The sequence below is a fragment of the Erinaceus europaeus genome, chromosome X, assembly GCF_950295315.1.
Source record: "Erinaceus europaeus chromosome X, mEriEur2.1, whole genome shotgun sequence".
In the NCBI taxonomy this organism is placed as follows: Eukaryota; Metazoa; Chordata; class Mammalia; order Eulipotyphla; family Erinaceidae; genus Erinaceus; species Erinaceus europaeus.
In genome coordinates, this window is record NC_080185.1 from 23367506 (window position 1) to 23390492 (window position 22987).

A 22987-nucleotide genomic window follows, 5' to 3' on the forward strand; every position below is an offset into this window, starting at 1 on the left:
GTGGAAAAGATAGGGGCTGTGCCACAATGGGCTGAAGCATGCCATTCAGCAATTTGTCCAAGCAAATGAGATGCATTTCAGGAATGGTTCCTGTGACAGCATGAACGGGACATTCTCCAACCCCCAACCCTAGAAAAAAGATAGATTGAAGTCTTTTTTTTTTTAATTGCCACCAGGGATCCATGCAGATACTACAAATTCACTGCTTCTGGAAGACACTTTTTCCTTTCTTTTTTTTTTCTATTTTTTAATTGAATAAGACAGAGAGAAATTGAGAGAGGAGGGGAAGATAGAGAGGAAGAGAGAAATATAGACACCTACAGACCTGCTTCACCAGTAGAGAAGCAACCCCCTGCAGGTGGGGAGTGGGGACTCGAACCTGAGTCCTTGCTCATGGTATTATGTGCATTTTACCATGTGCGCCACTGTCCAGCCCCGTGATAGGTTGAAGTCCTAATAAGTAAAGTTATTAATAGAGAAATTTAGGTGGCCCAGGAAGTTGTGCAGTTGCTAGAGCACTGGACTTACAAGCATGAAGTTCTAAGACTGATCCCTGGCATTTCATATACTCCAATAGTGGTCTGGATTACTCTTTCCTCTTTCTCACCCTCATCACTGAGTAAATAAATGATCAAAGTAATTTTTCTAAAAAGAAATTTAGGGGCTGGAGATGTGGCTCAGTGAGTTGAGAGCTTGGCATGCATGCACAAGGTGCTGGACTCCATCTTTGGCATCAGACAAAATGGTGCAGGAGTGCTCACATATCTGTCTGCACTCTCCCTCTTTCCATTGTAGTTACAGATAAAGAAAGAAAGAAATAGAAATTGTAAAGAAAGACAAAATAATAAGGATTCTAAATACCTAGAATATACCATTAAGTAGATCTATTATTATTATGCCTCCAGGGTTATCGCTGGGGTTTGGTGCCTGCACTATGAATCCACTGTTCCTGGAGACCATTTTTTCCATTGTTGTTGTTTCTGCTATTACTGTTATTGTTGATATTGTTGTTGCTGGACAGGACAGAGAGAAATCGAGAGAAGAGGGGAAGAAAAAGAAGGGGAGAGAAAAATAGACACCTGCAGACCTGCTTCACCACTTGTGAAGCAAAACCCTTGCAGGCGGGGAGCCAAGTGCTCGAACCGGGATCCTTGTGCTGCTTGCTCCTTGCTTTTCGCACTATGTGTGCTTAACCTAGTGTGCTACTGCACAGCTTATTATTATTGTTATTGTTATTTTATAGGGACCAGCATCTCATGTGTGCATGATTTCACCACTCCAGGGCTGTTTTTTATTTAGATAGAGAGACAGAGAGAAAAGGGTAGACATCACAACACTGGAGCTTCCCCCAGGTTCCATGGCTCTCCGTGGTGCCAGCGCTCAAACTTAGCCAAGTATATGGCAAGGAAGTCACAGACCCTACACAGTGAGCTATTTTGATGACCCTAGATTTAATTAATTAATTAATTTATTTATTTATTTATTGCTACCAGGATTAACGCTGGGGCTCTGTGCTGACACTATGAATCTACCGCTTCCAGTGGCAACTTACTCCTTTCTATTTTATTAGATAGGGCAGAGATAAATTGTGAGGGAAGGGGGGTGGTAGAGAGGGAGAGAGAAAGATAGACACCAGAAGACCTGCTTCACTGCTCATGAAGTGTCTGACCTGCAGGTGGGGAGCGAAGGTTCAAACCCAGGTCCTTAAGTGTATAATGTGTGTGCTTAACTGGTGTGCCACTGCCTAACCCCCAGATCTGACTTATTTTATTTTGTCTTATTTTTCAAAAAGTCAATTCATTTATTAATTCAAACAAAGGAGGGAGAATTAGAATGTCACTCTGGTATATGTGTAACTGGGGATTGAACTCAGGAACTCATTCTTGACAGCCCCAAACTTTATCTACTGCTACACCTCCCAGAGTGTGACCTTAGATTATTTTTTAAATTTTATTTATTTTCCCTTTTGTTACCCTTGTCTTTTTATTGTTGTTGTAGTTACTATTGTTATTGTTACTGATGTCATTGTTAGATAGGACAGAGAGAAATGGAGAGAGGAGGGGAAGACAGAGAGGGAGAGAGAAAGATAGACACCTGCAGACCTGCTTCACCGCCTGTAAAGTGACTCCCCTGCAGGTGGGGAGCCAAGGACTCAAACCGGAATCCTATCGCCAGTCCTTGCGCTTTGCCGCATGTGTGCTTAACCCGCTGCACTACTGCCCAACTCCCCCTGGATTTTTTTTTTAAAGAAAAGAAGATGAGGGGGCTGGAGGATAGCATAGCCAGGAAAGTCCACCAGGAGCAGCAGAATTGTGTATAATGAAGTTTTTTTAAATAAGAAAAACAATAAAATAAAGACAAAATGATACCTTAATCACAAATGCTCCCAAAATGCGCAGTTACCAGAATTATGAGAATGACTGAATGGCTTATGGTTGTTGAAAAAGATGTGATGTGTTTTTGAATAGAAAAAAAAAAAAGAAAAATACATAGTGTGGCCCAGGAGTTGCCGCAGTGGACAAAGCACTGGACTCTCAAGCATGAGTCCCTGAGTTCAATCCCTGGAGCACACATACCAGAGTGATGTCTGGTTCTTTCTCTCTCCTCCTATCTTTCTCATTAATAAATAAAATATTTAAAAAGAAAGAAATAAAAATACATAGTAAATTTTCTACTGCTGGGGATATTGCTGGGGTTATTGCTGGGGCTCAGAGCCTGCACTAAGCAGCCACTGCTCCTGACGGCCATTTTTTTCCCATTGTTGTTGCTGCTGATGTTGTTGTTGCTGCTGTTATTGTTGTTATTGCTACTGCTGTTGTTGGATAGAATAGAGAGACATTGAGAGGGGAGGGGAAGATAGCGGGAGATAATATAGATAGATACCTGCAGACCTGCTTCACTGCTTGCGAAGTGACACCCCCCAGGCCGGGATCCTTGTGCTTGTCTTTGTGCTCCTCTCTCCCTCTCTCTCTCTCTCTCTCTGGGTTAAACAAAAACAAAGGGGGAGTTTGTCTGCACCTAAGATGTTTCATTTTGTATTAAAAGAATGTTTTTATATACTAATAAGTAAAAGATTAAAACAGGAGTATTGGGAGAGGTGGGTGAGCTGAGGAGATCTAGTGGACCAGTTTTACTAATTGGTTCCCTTGATAGCCCCATTTCTTGGTCCCTTATTTGTGCTGGTACAGAGAGAGAGAGAGAGAGAGAGAGAGAGAGAGAGAGATCACTTGGGCTTCCTTGTTCCAGGCATGCATACACACACACACACACACACACACACACACACACACACACACACACACACACATTTTTAAGATAGAAAGACTGAGACAGAGATACTGAGATAGAAAGAGACCACGGCAATGAGGCTTTCATCAGTATGGTGGGAATCAGACTGGGACCTGGTTCACGTTTACAACAAAGCAAGTGCATTATACAACTGAGCTGATCCAAGACATTTTTCAAATAAATCAAACTGGAAGGCAAGAGTGTTGCCTCTCCCCACCCAACCCCCCCAAGCCCCCGCCCTAGCCCTCTCTGCTCTCAAGTTTGATGGAAAAATCCCGAGAGCAGGCAGGCCTGGAAGCACCAGCACCAGCGTGAGGCTTCCAACAGCTGCTTCTGCTAGCCTAGGCATGCAGACTATCTTGGGAAAGCAGGGAGCCCAGCTGGGCCCCAGAGAAAGGCCAGAGGGGCTTGCGGGAAAACTGACCTCATCTAAGGTTTCCAAGTACTGCAGTGTGTCACTGTGCATTAATGCCAAGCTGCCAACTGTGTGCTGTTGTCCCAGCAAAGGAGGGATCCCTTCTGTAACACAAATGAGCAATGCACTGCATCAGTGGCGAGTGTTGTTTTGAAAAGCATACATCCAAACAACAAAAATACCAGCAGCCCAATGTAAAAACAGCCCAAGGAATCTGAACAGACGTTTCTCCAGAGACAACATACAGATGGCCAACAAGCCTGTGAGACAATATTTATCGTGTCTCATTATTTGAGAAAGGTGAATCAACACAAGTAGCTATTACTGTGCATTCGTCAGAATGGCTTACATCAAAAAGGCACGACATCAGCCTGGGGAGACAGCATAACGGCTGTGCAAAAGACTCTCATGCCTGGGGCTCTGAGGTCCCAGGTTCAATCCCTGGCTCCACCAGAAGCCATAGTTGAGCAGTGCTCTGGCTGAAAACAAACAGAAATCAAAAAGACAACAAGTAACAAGTGCTGGTGAGAGCAGGGAGAAACAAGAGCACTTGTGCACGGGTGCGGCCACTATAGAAAACAGGGACAGTCTTAAAAAATTAATTGTTTTTGTTGCTGGGGCTTCAGCGCTCCATATTGCCGGGGGGTGTGACTGGAAAGGCACTATAGTATGAGACCTTTCTGCAACACAGTGGAGGCTTGAACCTGAGTGAAATGCAAACCAACCAGGTGCACACTCCAGATGAGCTATTTTGCCAGCTCCCCCCCCTTAAAAAAGCAAAACAAAACCCCTGAAAATAGAAATATCATATAAATATCACATCTTTTAAAAAAAATATTTATTTATTTATTCCCTTTTATTGCCCTCATTGTTTTATTGTTGTAATTATTGTTGTTCTTGATATTGTTGTTGTTGTTGTTGATAGGACAGAGAGAAATGGAGAGAGGAGGGGAAGACACAGAGGGGGAGAGAAAGACACCTGCAGACCTGCTTCACCGCCTGTGAAGCGACTCCCCTGCAGGTGGGGAGCCGGGGGCTCGAACCAGAATCCTTACACGGGTCCTTGCGCTTTGTGCCACGTGCACTTAACCCGCTGCGCTACCGCCCGATTCCCCAAATATCATATCTTATCCCACTTCTGGGGACCTAGCTGCAGACTGTGAAAACATTGATTTAAAAAGCTATATGCAGGCCTGGGTTGACTGCAGCCTCAAATAAACCAGGATATAGAAGCAACTCAATGTCCACTATGGAGGAGTGGGTATGAGATACATATGTAATGGAATACTATGTAGCCGTGAACAGATGAAGTCTGTCACTCACAAGGATGTGAACGTGCCCAGAGAGGATTAAGGTAAGTGACATATGCTACATGAAGAAAGACAAACACACTGATTTCAGTCACCCGTGGAAGATAAGGTAACAACACAGATGAACACACACAAAAAAAAGTGCTTAAATTCTGAGAACTGAATGGAGGTCACCAGAGTGGAAGGGAGTTAGGGTGGGTGAGTGAGATGGATTTTAAAAAAAAGGCTCAGTTGCTCAGTTGTTGTGGCAGTGGATGAAAATTAGGCTTTAGGTGGTGATTATTGTGGTATATATAGTTCTGAGTACTTGAACCACATAATGTCATTATAATGTTAATGGCCAATGTCACTTTGACAATTCATTTCCAGGCAGCAACAGGGAATGAACGCAAGGCCTTGCACATGAGCAACACTGCTGAGCAGACTCACTGGTACAAGTTTCTTTCTTTCTTTCTTTCTTTCTTTCTTTCTTTCTTTCTTTCTTTCTTTCTTTCTTTTTTTTTTAAGAGAGAGAAAGAGAGAGGCCACAGCTGTGGAACTCCTCCAGTACCATTTGTGGTCCATCCACGTGGTCAAAGGGGCTCAAATCTAGCGCCTCAAGAATAGTAAGGGGAGAGACAGAGAGGGAGAAAGAAAAATATACTTGCCTCTCCTAACTCATCTAGGAATAGCAAAGAGGATCACCTAAGCACGCAATAAGACTAGGATCACTCCAGGAACCCACCACAGGTGAGTGCAAACACCTGTGGCTCATGGAGCAGGCGACTTAAGGAGAGATTCCTGGGGCTAAAAGTGCGTACCTACTAGGGAGTGGCTGGTACCAGTCTGGCAGTCTGCCAGTTGAAACACCCCCTCTGGTCTGAATTTTATTAACAAAGACTGCTGAAGGGAAGAGAATTTAAGCCTCGCCAAGTTATAACCGTGAGTCTCCACTGCTGTTGCCCCTCAGGGATTGGAACAGCAGCAATGAAGCCCTATACTGACATGGAAGGCGGGAGGCAAAGAGCAGGTGGGGTGACCCACGAAAATCTACACTGCCATGAATCAGAGCTGAGCAGTGCTCTGGGGGGAGGGCAGGAAACCAAATTGAAGGTCTTCCTGCCGATAGGTTTGCCTGTACACTCTCAAAGTATAGAAATCACGAAGAGTAATGAGAGGCTGATGGCTGTAGAGAGACTAGTAAACATAAAAGTATACAAAAAGAAAAAAAAAGGAATGTGATGGTTCTTTTTAAAATTAGACCTGCCAATGCCCATGTTCAGCGGGGAAGCAATTACAGAAGCCACCTTCTGCATCCCATAATGATCCTGGGTTCATACTCCCAGAGGGGTAAAAAATAGGAAAGCTATCAGGGGAGGGGATGGGATACAGAGTTCTGGTGATGGGAATTGTGTGGAGTTGTACCCCTCTTACCCTATGGTCTTTGTCAGTGTTTCCTTTTTATAAATAAAAATTTTTTAAAGTATAGAGCATTAAAAAATAAATAAATAAAATTAGCTTTGCATATAATTTTCAATAAGTTGAGAGCATTTCCAATTAAAATTGTGTTTCTTTCACTAAACAGAAAACATTACTTCAATATTAGTAATAAAGGAGAAAGACTATAGAGGAGAATCAGTATCTGTCACCCAGTCAGTGGTCCTTCATGGAGAAAGTTCAGCTTAAGTTTCAGAAGGTGAAATATTTCTCTTTAATCTACACTGCAGGCTGGGAAGTGGTTCACTTGGTAGAGAGCACACATCAGCATGCATAAGGACCTAGGTTCAACCCCCCTTCTACCCACCCCCATTCCAACCTCGTTATCAGATGGGAGCACCCGCAGGGGAGAAGCTTCATAAGTGGTGTCTCTCTTTCTCCATCTGTATCTCTCTCCGCCTCTCACACCCTCTATTTAAAACAAAGAAGAGTCTTCCAAGAGTGGCGGAATTGTGCAGGCATGGACCCTCAGCAAGAACCCTGGTGAAAAAACACACACACAAATATACACATACATAGTGCTCAGAAACCTTTCTCCTTCCAATAAGTTTCTTTAAATATATTTTTATTGGGGGTATTAATGGTTTACAGTAAATACAGTTGTTGGTACATGTGTAAAATTCCCCAGTTTTCTGCACAACACTCTGACCCCCAGCTAGGTCCTCCTCCACCATCTTGCACCAAGACCTGAAACCTCTTCCAGCCCCTAGAGTCCTTTACTTTAGTGCAAGACAGCAAACCCAGTCCAAGTTCTATTTTGTGTTTCCCCTTCTGTTCTTATTTCTCAACTTCTGTCCATGAGTGAGATCATCCCACAGTCATGCTTCTCTTTCTGACTTGTCTCACTTAACATGATTCTTTCAAATTCCACCCAAGATGAAGTGAAGAAGGTGAATTCATCAATTTTTATAGCTGAGTAGTATTCCATTGAGTTCATATACCACAACTTTCTTAACCACTCATCTGTTTTTGGACACCTAGCCAATAAGTTTTTAAGAAGCATTCTAGACATTCAAAACTTTGAATTCAGTAACCGAGCACACTCAGTTGAGCACACACCTTACCATGTGTAACAACCAGAGTTCAAGCCCCCAGTCACCACCTGCAGGGGTAAGCTTCTCTCTCTCTCTCTCTCTTGCTCTCGCTCTTTCGCTCTCTCCTCCCGCTTCCTTCTCAATTTCTCTCTGAATGTCTCCATCAAGTAATTAATTTTAAAACCCCATAAAAGAAACAAAACTTCAAAACTTCAAATTCAGCATGTGAAAGTGTATTCCTGGGGTACACGTAATCAATGCTGTGCTGGTGGGTGGGAGAGAGGCAGAGGCAGGTACAACCCAGGGAGACAACAGTCCAAGCACAGAGCAGGTCAATGCAGCCAGACTTCCTGGCAAGAGGGTTCAAGGGAGCCTCCTGACAGAGGAGGTTTAAGGCTGGGTGCTGCTGGGACATGCAAGCAGAGCTAATCAAAAGACTGAGGTCCAGGGAAGAGGTCTGAGTCTGTGGGCAGCAAGAGGCACAACCCCCCCAAACACACTCAACAAGGAGGGTGTGTAAGAGTGTGTGTGTGTGTGTGTGTGTGTGTGTAAGGAGTGTGATCTTAAGCAAAATGACTCCAGGTAGATGACCTAGGAAGCACTTTGTAAAACCCCTGGAGAGAACAGCCCGCACAATGATAAATACGAGGAACCCGAGAATAAGGGCATGACCCCAGATTAGTCATTATTGCTAACAATAAGCTACCAAGCAGGAAGGGAAAGTCTAATGATCACAAGAAACTACAGAAGTGTTGCTTTTTTGGCTTTGTTTCTGAGGACAAAGTGAGCTTCACCAACAATAGAATAAGGTAGGACCCAATTAACACACAACAGGATGGGGAAAGATTGTTGTTAATAAGAAAAATCCTGAGAACAAAGTGGGGCCTCCTAATACAGAGAGAGATCAGCAAGGCAGTTGTACTGCTGTTTCAGAAGTCAAGGGAGGAAAGGAAATGGGAATTTCCACTTGATTACAAGATGTAAGCACAGAGATGAGAAAGTACATGACCACTCCGCTCCTAGCAGAGCCCCTTACCCCGCTTATTATTATTATGTCTTAAAGACTGTTAATATCGTTTCTTTCCAGAGAGGGAGGGCAGTTGGTTAGGGGACAGAGTTGGAACAGTAGCCTTTTAGGGGGCCAGGCAGTAGCACACCAGGTTAAGGGCACATAGCAAGAAGAACAAGGACCAACACAAGGATCCTAGTTCAAGCCCCAGGCTTCCCACATGCAGGGGGTGGGGGGGGGTCACTTCACAAGTGGTGAAGCAGGTCTACAAGTGTCTCTCTTTCTCTCCCCTTCTCTGTCTTCCCCTCCTCTCTCAATTTCTCTCTGTCCTATCCAATAAAATGGAGGGAAAAAGTGGCCTCCAGGGGCAGTGGATTTGTAGTGCAGGCACTGAGTCCCAATGATAACCCTGGAAGGAAAAAAAAGTGACTTTCATTTGTTTTTTTAGACATCTTTACTGACATACAATTGACAAAAATTGTGTATATGAAAGTGTGAATCCTTGACATGGCATACCTTTTCAACTAGAAAATAAAGAGCACATGAGCAGGGGCTAAAGAGGGTAGAACTGATCTGGCATGCATCCTGAGTTTGACCCCCAGCATTGCATTACTAGGGCAATGCTCTGAATATCCTCCCCCCTTTCTCTCACACCCACTCTCTCGCTCATTCTCTCTCTCCCCCTTTCTCCATCATTAAGAAATGAATAAAGTCTTTAAAAAAATACGAAAGCAGGCTGGGGAGATAGCATAATGGTTATGCAAACAGCTTTTATGCTTGAGTCTCTGAGGTCCCAGGTTCAATCCTCGACAACACCATAAAGTGCTCAGGCAAAAATTAATTAAGGTTAAAAATGAATAAATCAAATAAGGGCTCTTAGCTCTAGGCACAGATAGTCAACTCTGAACAAGATTGCTTTAAAAATAAGACGGCCACCAGGGCCCATGAGATAGAGCATATTCACACATATCCATAAGTTAGGGAGAAATACATACCTTGAAGCAAAAGTGCGTGACAGTTTTCAGTGAGTCAATAAATGTAGCAAGCAAGTAGAAAGGCCTAAGAAGACACCTTAAAGTTCCTAATAAAACAGTTTCTACTTAGACCTAGGTACCCTCCTCACCTACCTCCTATTACACATCCCTCAATCACTCCAAAGTTAACCATGTCCGACAAAGAAAAGACTATAAAAGCTGAATAAGGACAAGAGATCGGTGTGCTTTAATGATGACTCTTTATTTTATTTTTTTAAATATTTATTTATTTCCTTTTTGTTGCCCTTGTTTTATTGTTGTTGTAGTTATTATTGTTGTTGTTATTGATATCATTGTTGTTGGATAGAACAGAGAGAAATGGAGAGAGGAGGGGAAGACAGAGAGGGGGAGAGAAAGATAGACACCTGCAGACCTGCTTCACCACTTGTGAAGTGACTCCCCGGCTGGTGGGGAGCCGGGGGCTCGAACCAGGATCCTCACTCCTGTCCTTGCACTTTGCGTGACATGCGCTTAACTCATAGTGCTACTGCCCGACTCCCCCATGGAGATGATGGAGATGACCAGTGACAGTGGCAAGAGGGATCTGTTAGAGGTCTAGGCCCATCGTGTCTGTGTGGGAATCCCAGAAATCCTTGACTAGGGGAATCACTGCCCCTTCACCGGGGGCCCTAGTCAGGGAGTCCTGGGATTCCCACACAGACAGGATGGGTCTGGACCTCTAACAGATCCCTCTTGCAACTGTCACTGGTCATCATCATCAGGAACAACATAATGGACCCCTTTTTGGGCCCCTATAGGACCTTGCCCTCAATGTGGACCAAAAATGGTAGGGACTGTTCCATTCTCCGAAGGGAGGTTGGACAACATATCCTACCTACTACCTGAGGAAGATGGGTCCTGAAATTAGTGCAGCGTGGAATGTTCCTAACCGTCACCACAGAACTCGAGCTTAGACCTACAGGGATGCAGAGGTTACACAGGCTCCTGTGCTGAATATGGACCCCAGATCACATCGATGGGGTTTACAGTTAACAATATTTATATACTTTCCCCATGTTTGGGAGCTACTCTCTTCCCTGATGCAGCTTTCTGGCCCTTTTTCCAAGATGGATTGTCTGGGGAGATACCATCTGACACCATTTCCCCAGACAATAACCTGGGTCCACCTGCGGATTAGATGTCAGGCAAAGGCAAAAACCAATAAAGTCATGGGCCCCTTGGAATATACCTAAAATAGAACTATGAGCTTTTTCTAAAACAGAGACCCCATATCTTCATCTGAAATATTCTTGCCTTTAGGTTCATGATTAGTCAATAATTTGTTCTGCTTTCTATCTTAACTCTTTTTTTTTTAGCCACCAGGTTCCAGATGCTATGATACCAACCTGACTTCCCTGGGCAGATGACCCCACCAATGTGTCCTGGAGCTCCGCTTCCTCAGAGCCCCGCCCCACTAGGGAAAGAGAGAGACAGGCTGGGAGCATGGATTGGCCTGCCAATGCCCATGTTCAGTGGGGAAGCAATTACAGAAGCCAGACCTTCCACCTTCTGCATCCCACAATGATCCTGGGTCCATACTCCCAGAGGGATAAAAAATAGGGAAGCTATCAAGGGAGGGGATTGGATATGGCGTTCTGGAGGTGGTAATTGTGTGGAAATGTACCCTTCTTATCTTATAGTCTTGTCAATATTTCCAACTTATAAATAAAAATTAAAAAAATAAAGACGGCTGGCACCTTCAAGCAGAGACCCTACAGCGTGGCCATGCCTGCCTTCTCCCAGGGCCTGGAAGACTATGGCCGGGAGCTGTAAGCAGTGGCAGCAGCATGCTGGTATCCACAGTGTGAGGACACTGACCACTGGCAGCCACTGCTCAGAGGACCCCCAATCTGTGGTCTCCATCTGTCTCATCTCAGCGGGTGCTGGTCTCTTCTTGGGTTCCTTTCTTCCTCCCATCTTCTCCCACCCCCTACTCCCCCCCCCCCGCCTTTTGGTTGGTGAACCCAGATTCTGATACCCCAGGGTCCATGGTGCTGCCCCACCTCTGCTCCTTAAGTTTACATGCCACCCCTTCACCTCATGTGTCCCACCGGGCGGGGTGCCCTCACCTCTGCTCCCCACCTGCTGTGTCCATGACACAGTATCCCTTTCTGAAGGCTCCAACTGGGTCCAAAGGTTGAAGGGGAAAAAATGGGGAAAGGACACTATTTTCCCCCTAACATACAAACAACAAACAAACAAACAAAAAACATACATGGACTCCAGTGTACATTCTGTCACTCTGCATCTGACTTTCCTGGCCACAGGGACAATCAGAACAGGACTGAGGTGCCTGTGGACCCCCTCCCCACCCCTGGGCCTCCTGAGGAAGCTGGCTGCTCCTGTGAAGGAGGTCGCTGCCCAGTGCCTCAAGCTGGCCTACCCAGTGGGGTGGGGGCAGGCAGGGGCACCACCCAGCCACACACAGACATTCCAAAGACGCCCGAGACCACCCAACCCACACCTCCTGCAAGCCACTCCTTTGCCTGCCAGGTGCTGCTCCCTGGCCTTGTGGGACCAGGGTCCAAGTCTGGCCCCAGGGAGGGTACCTCAGGCACGAGGCCCTGCGCCCATCCCTAACGCTCTGGTCTTTTTGTATGTCTTTGTGACTTTAGAAAGTGCCATGCGGTCCAGGAGGTGGCCTCTGGCTAAAGTACTATATTCTCAAGCACAAGGTCCTGAGTTCAATCCCCAGCAGCACATGTACCAGAGTGATGTCTGGTTCTTTCTCTCTCTCTCTCCTATCTTTCTCATTAATAAATAAATAAATAATCTTGAAAGAAAGAAAGAAAGAAAAGAAAGAAAGAAAGAAAGAGTGCCATGCTGGACTCAGTGGATACTGGTTTTGTCTCCTCATGCCCTGAATCAGGGCAGTGGGCGACGGTGTCCCCCAGCCCGCCTCACCGTGGGAACCCCTGCCAAGCTGGGGACTCCCCCTTTTTCTGCTGTCATTTAGCAAGTGCTGTCCTCGGAATAGGACCATAACTGATAGCATGTGTGTGAAGTGGGTCAAGACTCAGAAAGGCCTGTTTTACACATAAGGAAGAAAAAAACAGAAAAAACTTAATCAAGCTAGGACTCACACCTGTGTTTTGGAAAGTGCCTCCAGGGCTATCCTGAGCACTCTGCAAATAGATCTCAAATCCAGGGGACTCCATGATCCGTGGATGAATGTGCACACAAAACCACAGACCTTGAAGATGTAAAGTGCTGAGGATATTTTTCTTTTCCTCCTTTTGGTTTTCTCTCCTCCTCCTCCTTCTCCTCCTCCTCCTCCTCCTCTTCCTCCTCCTCCTCCTCCTCCTTCTTCTTCTTTTGTGTCTGTTTTAAATCAGAAGTATGCCCTGTAATGCAATTGTTTGAATATAAGTTTTATTTATTGCAAAAAATAACAATAACAACAATATAATATTTAGGGGGGTCCGGCAGTAGAGCAGCAGGTTAAATGAACATGGCGCCAAGCGAAAGGACTGGAGTAAGGATCTAAGTTTGAACCCAGGCTCTCCACCTGCAGGGGGGGTCACTTCACAAGTGGTGGAGCAGGTCTTCAGGTGTCTATCTTTCTCTCCCCCTGTCTTCCTCTCCTCTCTCCATTTATCTCTGTCCTGTCCAACAACAACAACAAGGGCCAAACTAACAACAAGAGCAATAAAATGGGGAAAATGGCCTCCAGGAGCAGTGGATTGGCACCAAGCCCCAACATTAACCCAGGTCACACACAGATGGCAAAATGGCACACTAAGCAAGTGAGCTATTTCACTGGCGTGGCTTTGCCTTTATATCGTGCAGTTGCCTTATTATTCCTTTCCACTCACCCTCCAGGGCTTGGAGGAAATCCCAGCAAACATCTCAAACAGCAACACCCCCTGACCTCCTGACCTCCTGACCTCAGCCTCAATATGCTCTGCCTGCCCCCACTCCTTTCCCACAAATCATCAGTGCCCCCTGAGCGGCCATTTCAGATGTGCCAGCACTAACCCTAGGACCACCTGCAAATGCCCAGCCCTCTGAAAACCCCACCTTCTATGCTCCCCGCCCCCCCCCCCACTCCTAGGCTGCTAACAGCTGGAGAAGGTCAGGAAATTGGCTCTGCTATACAGCTAGGCCAGCCAGCCTCAGCAGGATTCCATCGGGCTGGGAAGAAGTCCGTTTATGTATCTGTCTCAGATTTCTCACAGGGATCCAAATGCTTGTCCTTTCCTCAAATCCCCTGCTCCAGCCTCATCCTGACCCCTCAACCCTCCATTTGTGCCTCTTCACTCTGCCCTCCCCCCACTTCTCTGCACCTGTTCCCAGCCCTTGACATTGAGGTTGCTTCTTCCACCTATGCCCCTGAGTCCTGAGTCTTGGTACTCTGGATTTCTGCTTTTGGCCTTGGGGGGTCATCTTTTCCTCTGGGCTCTCTCTCTCTCTCTCTCTCTCTCTTTCTACCTCTTTCCTGGCTACTGTTTCATTCTAACATCTGTGTCACTGCCCCATACTACCACTAGACTACTTCTCTTTTCCTTTGTTCTCTTTCTTCCTCTCTCTCTCTTTCTCTCAGGTACTGGGGCTTATTGCACCACTCTAGGCAGACTTTCTTTAACTTTTAATTTCAGAGAGAGAGAGAGAGAGAGAGAGAAGGAGGAGGAGGAGGAGGAGGAGGTGGTGGAGGAGGACACTACAGCATTATTTGAGAATGTTCCCTGTTGCCTGTTGCTCCCAGGCACTACTGGGGCCTCAGACTCGGGTCCTCAGACATGATAAGACATCTGCTCTTTGGGAGGAGCTACCTTCCAGCCCTGAAATTTTTCAATTCTGTTATCTTTAAAAATCACACAGGTCATTAGTTCATGCAGTCTCTATTCACATCCTCTTTTCAAGTCAGCCCCCTCAATTTAACAGGAAAATAACCAAAATAAAGTCTCTCTCTCTCTCTCTCTCTCTCTCTCTCATTGCCACCAGGGTTAGCTCAGGCTTGGGGCTGGCATGATGAATCCAGGGCTCCCAGTGGCTATTTCTCTTCCTCCTCAATCTCTCTCTCTCTCTCCCCTTCTCTCCCCCCTCCCTCCTTCTCTCTCTCACTGGATAGAACAGAGAGAAGTTGAGAGGGGAGGAGGAGGTAGAGAGGGAGAGAGAAAGCTAGACACCTGTAGGCCTGCTTCACTGCTTCCCCTATGGTAGAGAGAGGGGGCTCAAACCTGGATCCTTGCGTATAGTAGAGTGTGTGTGCTTAATTAACCAGGGGTGCCACTGCCTGCCCCCCAAAACAAAGACTTTCAAAAGCACCCACAATCCCACCATCCAATGGTTAATGTGTTGTATATTTCTTTCCAATAACATACACATATATACATTTACTTGTCTTTATACATTTTTTTTTAACTTCTCATTTCAGCTTCGCTGTTGTGGGCCACCATTTTTTTTCTAGACACAGAGACAGAGAGACAGAGGTTGGAAGACACCACAACACCAAAGCTTCCTCCAATGTGGTGGGGGCAGGCTCTAACTCGGGTTGTGCACACGGACATAGAGGGTACACTATTCCAATGAGTTATTTTGCTAGCCTTATATATGAATGTGCACACTTCTTTTCAAAGTAAATCACGAGGGGCCAGGTGATGGCACAACCAGTCAAGTTCACAAGTTACCATGAACAAGGACTTGAGTTCAAGCCCCTGGTCCCCACCTGCAGGGAGGAAGCTTGCTAAATGGTGGGGCAGGTTGCAGGTGCTCCCCTCTTTCTCTGCATCTCTCTCCCAGTTTCTCTATCATAATTTCAAAAAATAAAAATATATAATGAAAAAAGAAACACAAAAAGTTAGCATAAAATAGTTAATAAAAAGGGCAGGGGTAGATAGCATAATGGTTATGAAAACAGACTGCCATGCCTGAAGCTCTGGAGTCCCAGGTTCAATCCCCTGCATCATCATAAGCCAGAGCTGATCAGTACTCTGGTTAAAAAAAAAAATTAAAAAAAAAAGAAAAAGAAGCACAAAGAGTGAGTGAATCATGGTTGATTTTCTTTCTTTTGCTGCTAGGGGTTTTCACATCTGCATGCTCCCAGTATACTTATTTTTCTTTTGTTTTTCCTTGAGATAGCGAGAGAAAGAGAGGGAGAGAGGGGAGCTATGAGACACCACAGCAGTACTCCATGACTTTCTGTGCATGTTATTTCTGTGTGGTGGCTGGCGTGCTCTCCCAGGTAAGCTGTGTCCTGGCCCCATACATTCTGTTTTGCCATAATACATTTCATACATCTCAGCTTTGCTACTAATTAGTTGTCTGACTCTGGGTAAGTAAATTAACTTCCCTGAGTCCATTTCCTCCTGTGTAAAATGAGGACGATTATAGTAACTACCTCACGGGGCTGTTTCTGAGGATTAAATGAGATAAAAATATATAAAAACACTTATCACAGTGCCTGACACATAGCAAGTCGAATTAATGCTAGTTATTATGATCTTCCCACATCAATAAATATAGCTCTCCGTAATAATTTAATGAGCTCTGTCACTGCGCTGACTCACCAACACAGCTTCATTTGGCACAGGAGCAGGCAGGCTGTGAGATAAACTCCTAAAAGCAGAATGGCTGGTTCAAAGGCTGTGCGCATTTGTAATGCTGATGGATACTGCCAAATTGTGCTCCATGGAGTGGGAGTCACCATCATCTCTCTCACTTAGCACTTCCTGATGCATCCTGGGGCCCACTTCAGACTTTTCTCATTGACACAAAGCCAGATGGCAAAGAACTTTCCTCTAACCAAATCAATGCACAGAGTCACAACTGTTGATTCGGGACGAAGGAGGCATAGTTTGGAGTGAATATTCAGAAACAAGGACAGTGACAGGAAGGCAGGCTGGAAAATGAAGGAGCCTAAGACCACGAAAGATGGAAAATGCTGCAGTCATTCATTCATTCAATCACTAAATGTTTGGTGACCTTGCACACAACCCAAGTCCATACCTCAATACTAAATGGGAATGCCACAGTACTGGGGGGGATCTAATGCGGGTCTCTCTCTCTCTCTCTCTCTCTCTCTCCATCCCAGAGCAGTGGAATTGTATATGTACAAGGAACTGGCTCCACAAAACAAACCAATGAAGCAAAGATTTCTGTCCTAGACAAATTTACATCCTAGAAGGCAGACAAACTATGAAAGTGTTATTAAGCCACAGAGAATGATTGAAGGTGGTAAGTCTAAAGAAAGAAAAAGAAAGGTGGGGTATAGCATGACCAGACTTCCCTGGACAGACGACCCCATCAATGTGTACTGGAGCTCCACTTCCTCAGAGCCCCACCCTACTAGGGAAAGAGAGAGACAGACTGGGAGTATGGATCGACCAGTCAATGCCCATGTTCAGCGGGGAAACAATTACAGAAGCCAGACCTTCTACCTTCTGCAACCCTCAATGACCCTGGATCCATACTCCCAGAGGGATAGATAATGGGAAGGCTATCAGGGGAGGGGATGGAATATGGAGATCGGGTTATGGGAATTGTGCAAAATTGTACCCCTCTTATTCTATGGTTTTGTTAATGTCTGCTTTCTTAAATAAAAAAAAAAAAGAAAGAAAGAAAAAGCACAGCAGGTTGATGGGGATCAGGAGTGCTAGGTGTGAGGGAAGGCTGACCGCAATATTAAATTAAGTGAAGTTTGGGATAAGGGAGAGATCTCAGAGATTGAGTCCCAGATTTGCATGCATGAATATCCAGGCTGAGTCCCCTGGCATAGACATATTACACACTCTGGGATCTCTCTCTCTCTCTCTCTCTCTGTCTGTCTGTCTGTCTGTCTGTCTTTCTTATTTATTCATTCATTCATTTGAAGAGCCAGGTGGTGGTGCACCTGGTTAAGCTCACAGAGTACTAATCACAAGAACCCATGCAAGGATCTGGTTTCTAGCCCCCGGCTCCCCACCTGCAGGGAGAAAGTTTCACAAACAGTAAAACAGGTCTGCAAGTGTCTATATTTCTCTCCCTCTCTATTTTCCCTTCCTCTCTCAATTTCTTTGTCTTATCCTATTAAAAAAATAAAAGGAAAAAATGGCCTCCAGGGCGGTGTATCGTAGAGAAAGCACCAAGCCCAAGTGATAACCCCTGAGGCAAATATAAACATACATATTTATTTATAGACAGGCAGAGAGTGAAAAGATACCACAAGGCTGAAGCTTTGTTCAATGTGGAGGGGACCCATCTCAAACCTGAGTCACGTACACGGCAAAGCAACACACTATCTCTTCAGCAAGGAAGAGATTCAACTCAGCAGCAGGTGTTTTGAAAAATTGCTCAAAGTCACTGATTATTAGAGAAATACAAATTAAGGCAATGGTGAGGTAGCACCTCACACCTATGAGAATATCATACGTTTAAAAGGATAGAAATTAGTGCCGTTAGAAAGTGAATATACACCAGTTTCTGTGAGAGAGAGCTTATGTTCACACGTATCCATAAACTACTGCAAAATATATACCTGAAAGCAGAAGTATACTAGAGTTTGTAGTGAGTACCTCCCTAACACTTCCTCTCCACTATTCCAAGCTTTGGGTCCATGATTGCTCAACAATTTGTTTGGCTTTGTATGTTAACTGTCTTTTCAGTCACCAGGTTCCAGATGCCATCAGGATGCTAGCCAGGCTTCCCTGGATTGAAGACCCCAACAATATGTCCTGGAGCTCAGCTTCCCCAGAGACACACCCTACTAGGGAAAGAGAGAGGCAGACTGGGAGCATGGACCAACCAGTCAACGCCCATGTTCAGCGGGGAAGCAATTACAGAAGCCAGACCTTCCACCTTCTGGAACCCACAATGACCCTGGGTCCATGCTCCTAGAGGGATAGAGAATGGGAAAGCTATCATGGGAGGGGGTGGGATCTGGAGATTGGGTGGTGGGAATTGTGTGGAGTTGTACCCCTCCTACCCTATGGTTTTGTTAATTAATCCTTTCTTAAATAAAAAAATTAAAAAAAAAGAAATTAGTGCCGTTAAGAACGTAGGGGGAAAGAAACCTATCTACACTGTTGGGAATGTGATTTGATCCGACTTCTGCAGAAAACAATTGGGAAATTACTCAAAATATTAAAAATAGACCTACTACATGATCCAATGATTCTTCTCCAAAGATTTATTCCAAAGAAGGGAGCTGTAACACATATACACAATGGCACACTACTCAGCTGTAAGAAATGATGAAATTTTGTCTTTTTGTTAAAACTTGGATAAAACTCGAAGGAATCATGTTAAATGAAATATGCCAGAAGGAAAAGGGTGAATATGGGATGACCTCATTCACCAATGGGACTTAGGAAAGAAAGAAAAGGAAAATGCAGGGTGAAAATTAGCTTGTCTGTGGTCTACTGCAGCTGGGCTAAGAACTCTGAAGAAGGAAGGTGAGAAGTTGAGCGGGGCTGGGATCCCAGTTTCTAATATATATATATATATACACATATGTTCAGAGCACTACTCAACTCTGGCTTATGGTGATGCTGGGGATTGAATCTGGGACTTTGGAGCCTTAGGAATGAAAGTCTTTTGCATAACCATTATGCTGTCTCCCCAGCCCTCCCCTTTAAAAAATATTTATTTATTTTGGATATACAGAGGGAAGGAGGGGAGAGAGGGAGAAGATAGAAAGAGTGAGGGAAAGAGAGGAAAGGATGAGGGAGAGGGGAGAGGGAGAGGAAGAGGGAGTCCCACAGCACTGCTTCACTGCTAGTGAAGCTTCCCCTGCAGGTGGGGAGCAAGGGCTTGAGCCCAGATCCTTGTGCACTGTAATGAGTGTGTTCAACCAGGTGTGCCACCACTCGTCCCAGAATCCAGTTTCCTGTGGTCAAAGGAGAGGACAAATTAAAACTCTATTAAATCTGTGGGCTGGGGAGCAAGTGTAATAGTATGCAAAATACTTTCAAAGCAGTGCTCTGGTAAAATTAATGAGTTAATTAGAATCTTAAAAAAAACAACTACACCTGTGACAATAGTCTTATAAATCACCATTTCCCCAATAAATTGATCTTAAAAGAAAACATTGTTTAAATGAACTATATACATAAACTATAAAGATAGCTGAACATGTATTGCTAGGAGGATATAAAATGGTAAACTCACTTTAGAAAGCAGGCCAAGGATTTCTTTTTATATATTTTATTTGTTGGATAGAGACAATCTGAAAGAAATCAATAGGGAAGAGGAAGATATATAGAGATATATCTGCAATACTGCTTCACTGCTCATGAAGCTTTCCTCCTGCAGGTGGGGACCTGGGGCTTAAACCCAGGTCCTTGTGCATGGTAACATGTGTGCTTAACCTGGTAAGCCACCGCGCTGCCCTCAGGCCAGCAATTTCTTATAAAGTGAAAAGTACGGGGGTCAGGCAGTAGCGCACCGGGTTAAGTGCACATAGTGCAAAGCACAGGGACTACAGGGGGGTTGCTTTGCAAGTCATGAAGCAGGTCTGCAAGTAACTATCTTTCTCTCCCCCTGTCTCCCCCTCCTCTCTCAATTTCTCTGTCTTATTCAACAACAACAGCAGCAGCAGCAACAATAATAACAACAACAACAATGGAAAAAAATGACCTCCAGGAGCAAAGGATTAGCAATGCAGGTACCAAGCCCCAGTGATAACTCTGGAGGCAATAATAATAATAATAATAATAATAATAAAGTGAAAATACAGTCACTATATAATGTAGCACTTCTTGTGGCTATTTACTTAAATGAAACTAAAATATTTGTCCATACAAAGGTTTAAACACAAATGTTTTTATAGCACCTTTATTCACAACAGTCCCCAATAAGAAACAACCCCAATGTCCATCAGAAGGTGAATGAATGCATAAGCAAGTGCCAGCATAAACACAAAATAAACTGTTACTAGTTAATTAAAAGCAGTGAATGGATACAGAAAGCAACATGGAGGAATCTCAAGGGCAGTGTAATCCTTCATAGCCACCAGACAGAAAATGTACATACTGTATGATCAGAGAGAGAGCGAGAATTCTGTAAGAGAGAAAAGGGATTTATTAGGTGGTGACGAAAAGGACATTAATGACCTGAAGCCAGTGGGGGTAGAGGGGAATAAGTGCAAAGGGACCATGGACATCTTCTAGGGCAATGGAAACAAAAAGCCTATCACTTAACTATAATCTCCAAGTGGTGCAATTTGTAGTATGTCAATTATATCTCAATAAAATATGTTTTTAAACTAATGTAGGGAGTCAGGCGGTAGTGCAGAGGTTTAAGCGCATGTGGCACAAAGCACAATGACCAGTTAAGATCCCAGTTCAAGGGAGTCGGGCTGTAGCACAGCGGGTTAAGCGCAGGTGGCGCAAAGCACAAGGACCAGCATAAGGATCCCATTGGAACCCCAGCTCCCCACCTGCAGGGGAGTCGCTTCACAGGAGGTGAAGCAGGTCTGCAGGTGTCTATCTTTCTCTCCTCCTCTCTGTCTTCCCCTCCTTTCTCCATTTCTCTCTGTCCTATCCAACAACGACAACAACAATAATAACTACAACAATAAAACAACAAGGGCAACAAAAGGGAATAAATAAAATAAAATAAATAATAAAAAAAAGATCCCAGTTCAAGCCCCCCCAGCTCCCTACCTGCGGGGGAGTCACTTCACGGGTGGTGAAGCAGGTCTGCAGGTGTCTCTCTGTCTCTCTTTCTCTCTATCTCCCCCTTATCTCCCAATTTCTCTCTGTCTCTATCCAATAACAAATAAAAAAATTGAAAAAAAATTTAAAAAATAATTTAAAAAAACTAATGTAAATGGAACACTCTTCCAGAGTTGGGCATCCAAAGTGCTTTTTGCCTCGTATCTTATGTGGACTACCAATATGCAGTCCCTGCTATCAGAAAACTGAACATAGACACGTGTGGTGTAAGGCTGTGAACTGAATGCTATTTCGAATCTACCAGGGTCTTTTAAGTAGTATTATGTGGGAGTAATGGCAAAAAGAATAAAAATGTATTAGGATGGAGACCGGTTAGGAGAAGTAGGAGCAGATCAAGGGGGAAAAATGTGTACTTCTATCTCATCATGAACTCTGGTTACTGTCGCCTTGTGAAGTCCCTCTCAGAAAAGAAGCTGATCAGTCTGGCCTTGTCTAACAGCTCTACAGTCAATCAAGTGTCAAGAAAAAGTGGTACCAGTGACTGGAACACAGACTTGAAAATGATACTAGCACAGCCTATTGCACTGTGCTTCTCAGGTATCGTTCTTTTTTATTATTATTTCTAAATAAATTGAATTCCTGTAGCAACCATGCTCCGAATAAGTCCACTGGTGCCATTTTCCCAAACAGCATTTGCTCACTTCATGTCTCTAAACTAGCCTTTTTGTTCTTATTCTGTCTTCTTCTAGCGTTTGCCCTTCTTCTGTAGCCAGTCAACAGCGTCTGGTTGAGCCTGATGTAAAGTTTCGAGACCTCCTTTGAATCTGGAGAGGTGGCAGTCGTTGACTATGTGGGTCATAGTCTGTCTGGAGCCGCAGGTGCAGTTCGGGTCGTCTCTGGCTCCCCAGCGATGGAACATAGCGGCGCACCGGCCATGGCCTGTTTGATAGCGATTGAGGAGGGCCCGATCATAACGTGCTAGGTCAAAGCCGGGTTGACGCTTGCAGGGGTCTGTGATGAGGTGTTTGTTCTTTACCTCAGCTGACTGCCAGCTCTGTTTCCAAGAGACTGGAACAGAGAAGTTCAGTGTAGGCGTAGGGGACCAGATTGGGTGACGAGACGTCAAGCGTTGGACAGGGTGGGCGAAGATATCCGCGTATATTGGCAGGTCCGGTCGAGCGTAGACGTGGGAAATGAACTTAGATGATGCCGCATCCCGACGAATATCTGGCGGGGCGATGTTGCTAAGAACTGGAAGCCATGGAACCGGGGTGGAATGGATAGTTCCAGAAATTATCCTCATGGAGGAATATAATTTGGAATAGACCAAGTGGACATGGGGGCTACGGAACCATACTGGGGCACAGTATTCTGCAGTGGAATAGCATAATGCCAGAGATGATGATCGTAGTGTGGAAGCGCTCGCGCCCCATGAGGAGCTGGCCAGTCTTGCAATGATATGATTCCTCGCGCCCACCTTTGCTGCAGTTTTTATGAGATGTTTGTGAAATGACAGGGTGCGATCGAGAGTAATGCCAAGATAGACTGGCTGGGCTTCATGCCGAAATCTCGTATCATCAAGCTGCACATTAAGCTCACGCGAGGCCGAGGCATGGTGTAGATGGAAAACAGATGATACCGTTTTTGCAGTGCTAGGGATTAGCCGCCATTTTTTTACAGTAATCAGATATCAGAGACATGTCTTTCATGAGTGTTTCCTCGAGGATGTCAAACTTGGATGCCTGAGTTGCACAGCAGATGTCATCGGCGTAGATGAACTTCCTTGAAGAAGTTTCTGGGAGGTCATTGATGTAAATATTAAATAGC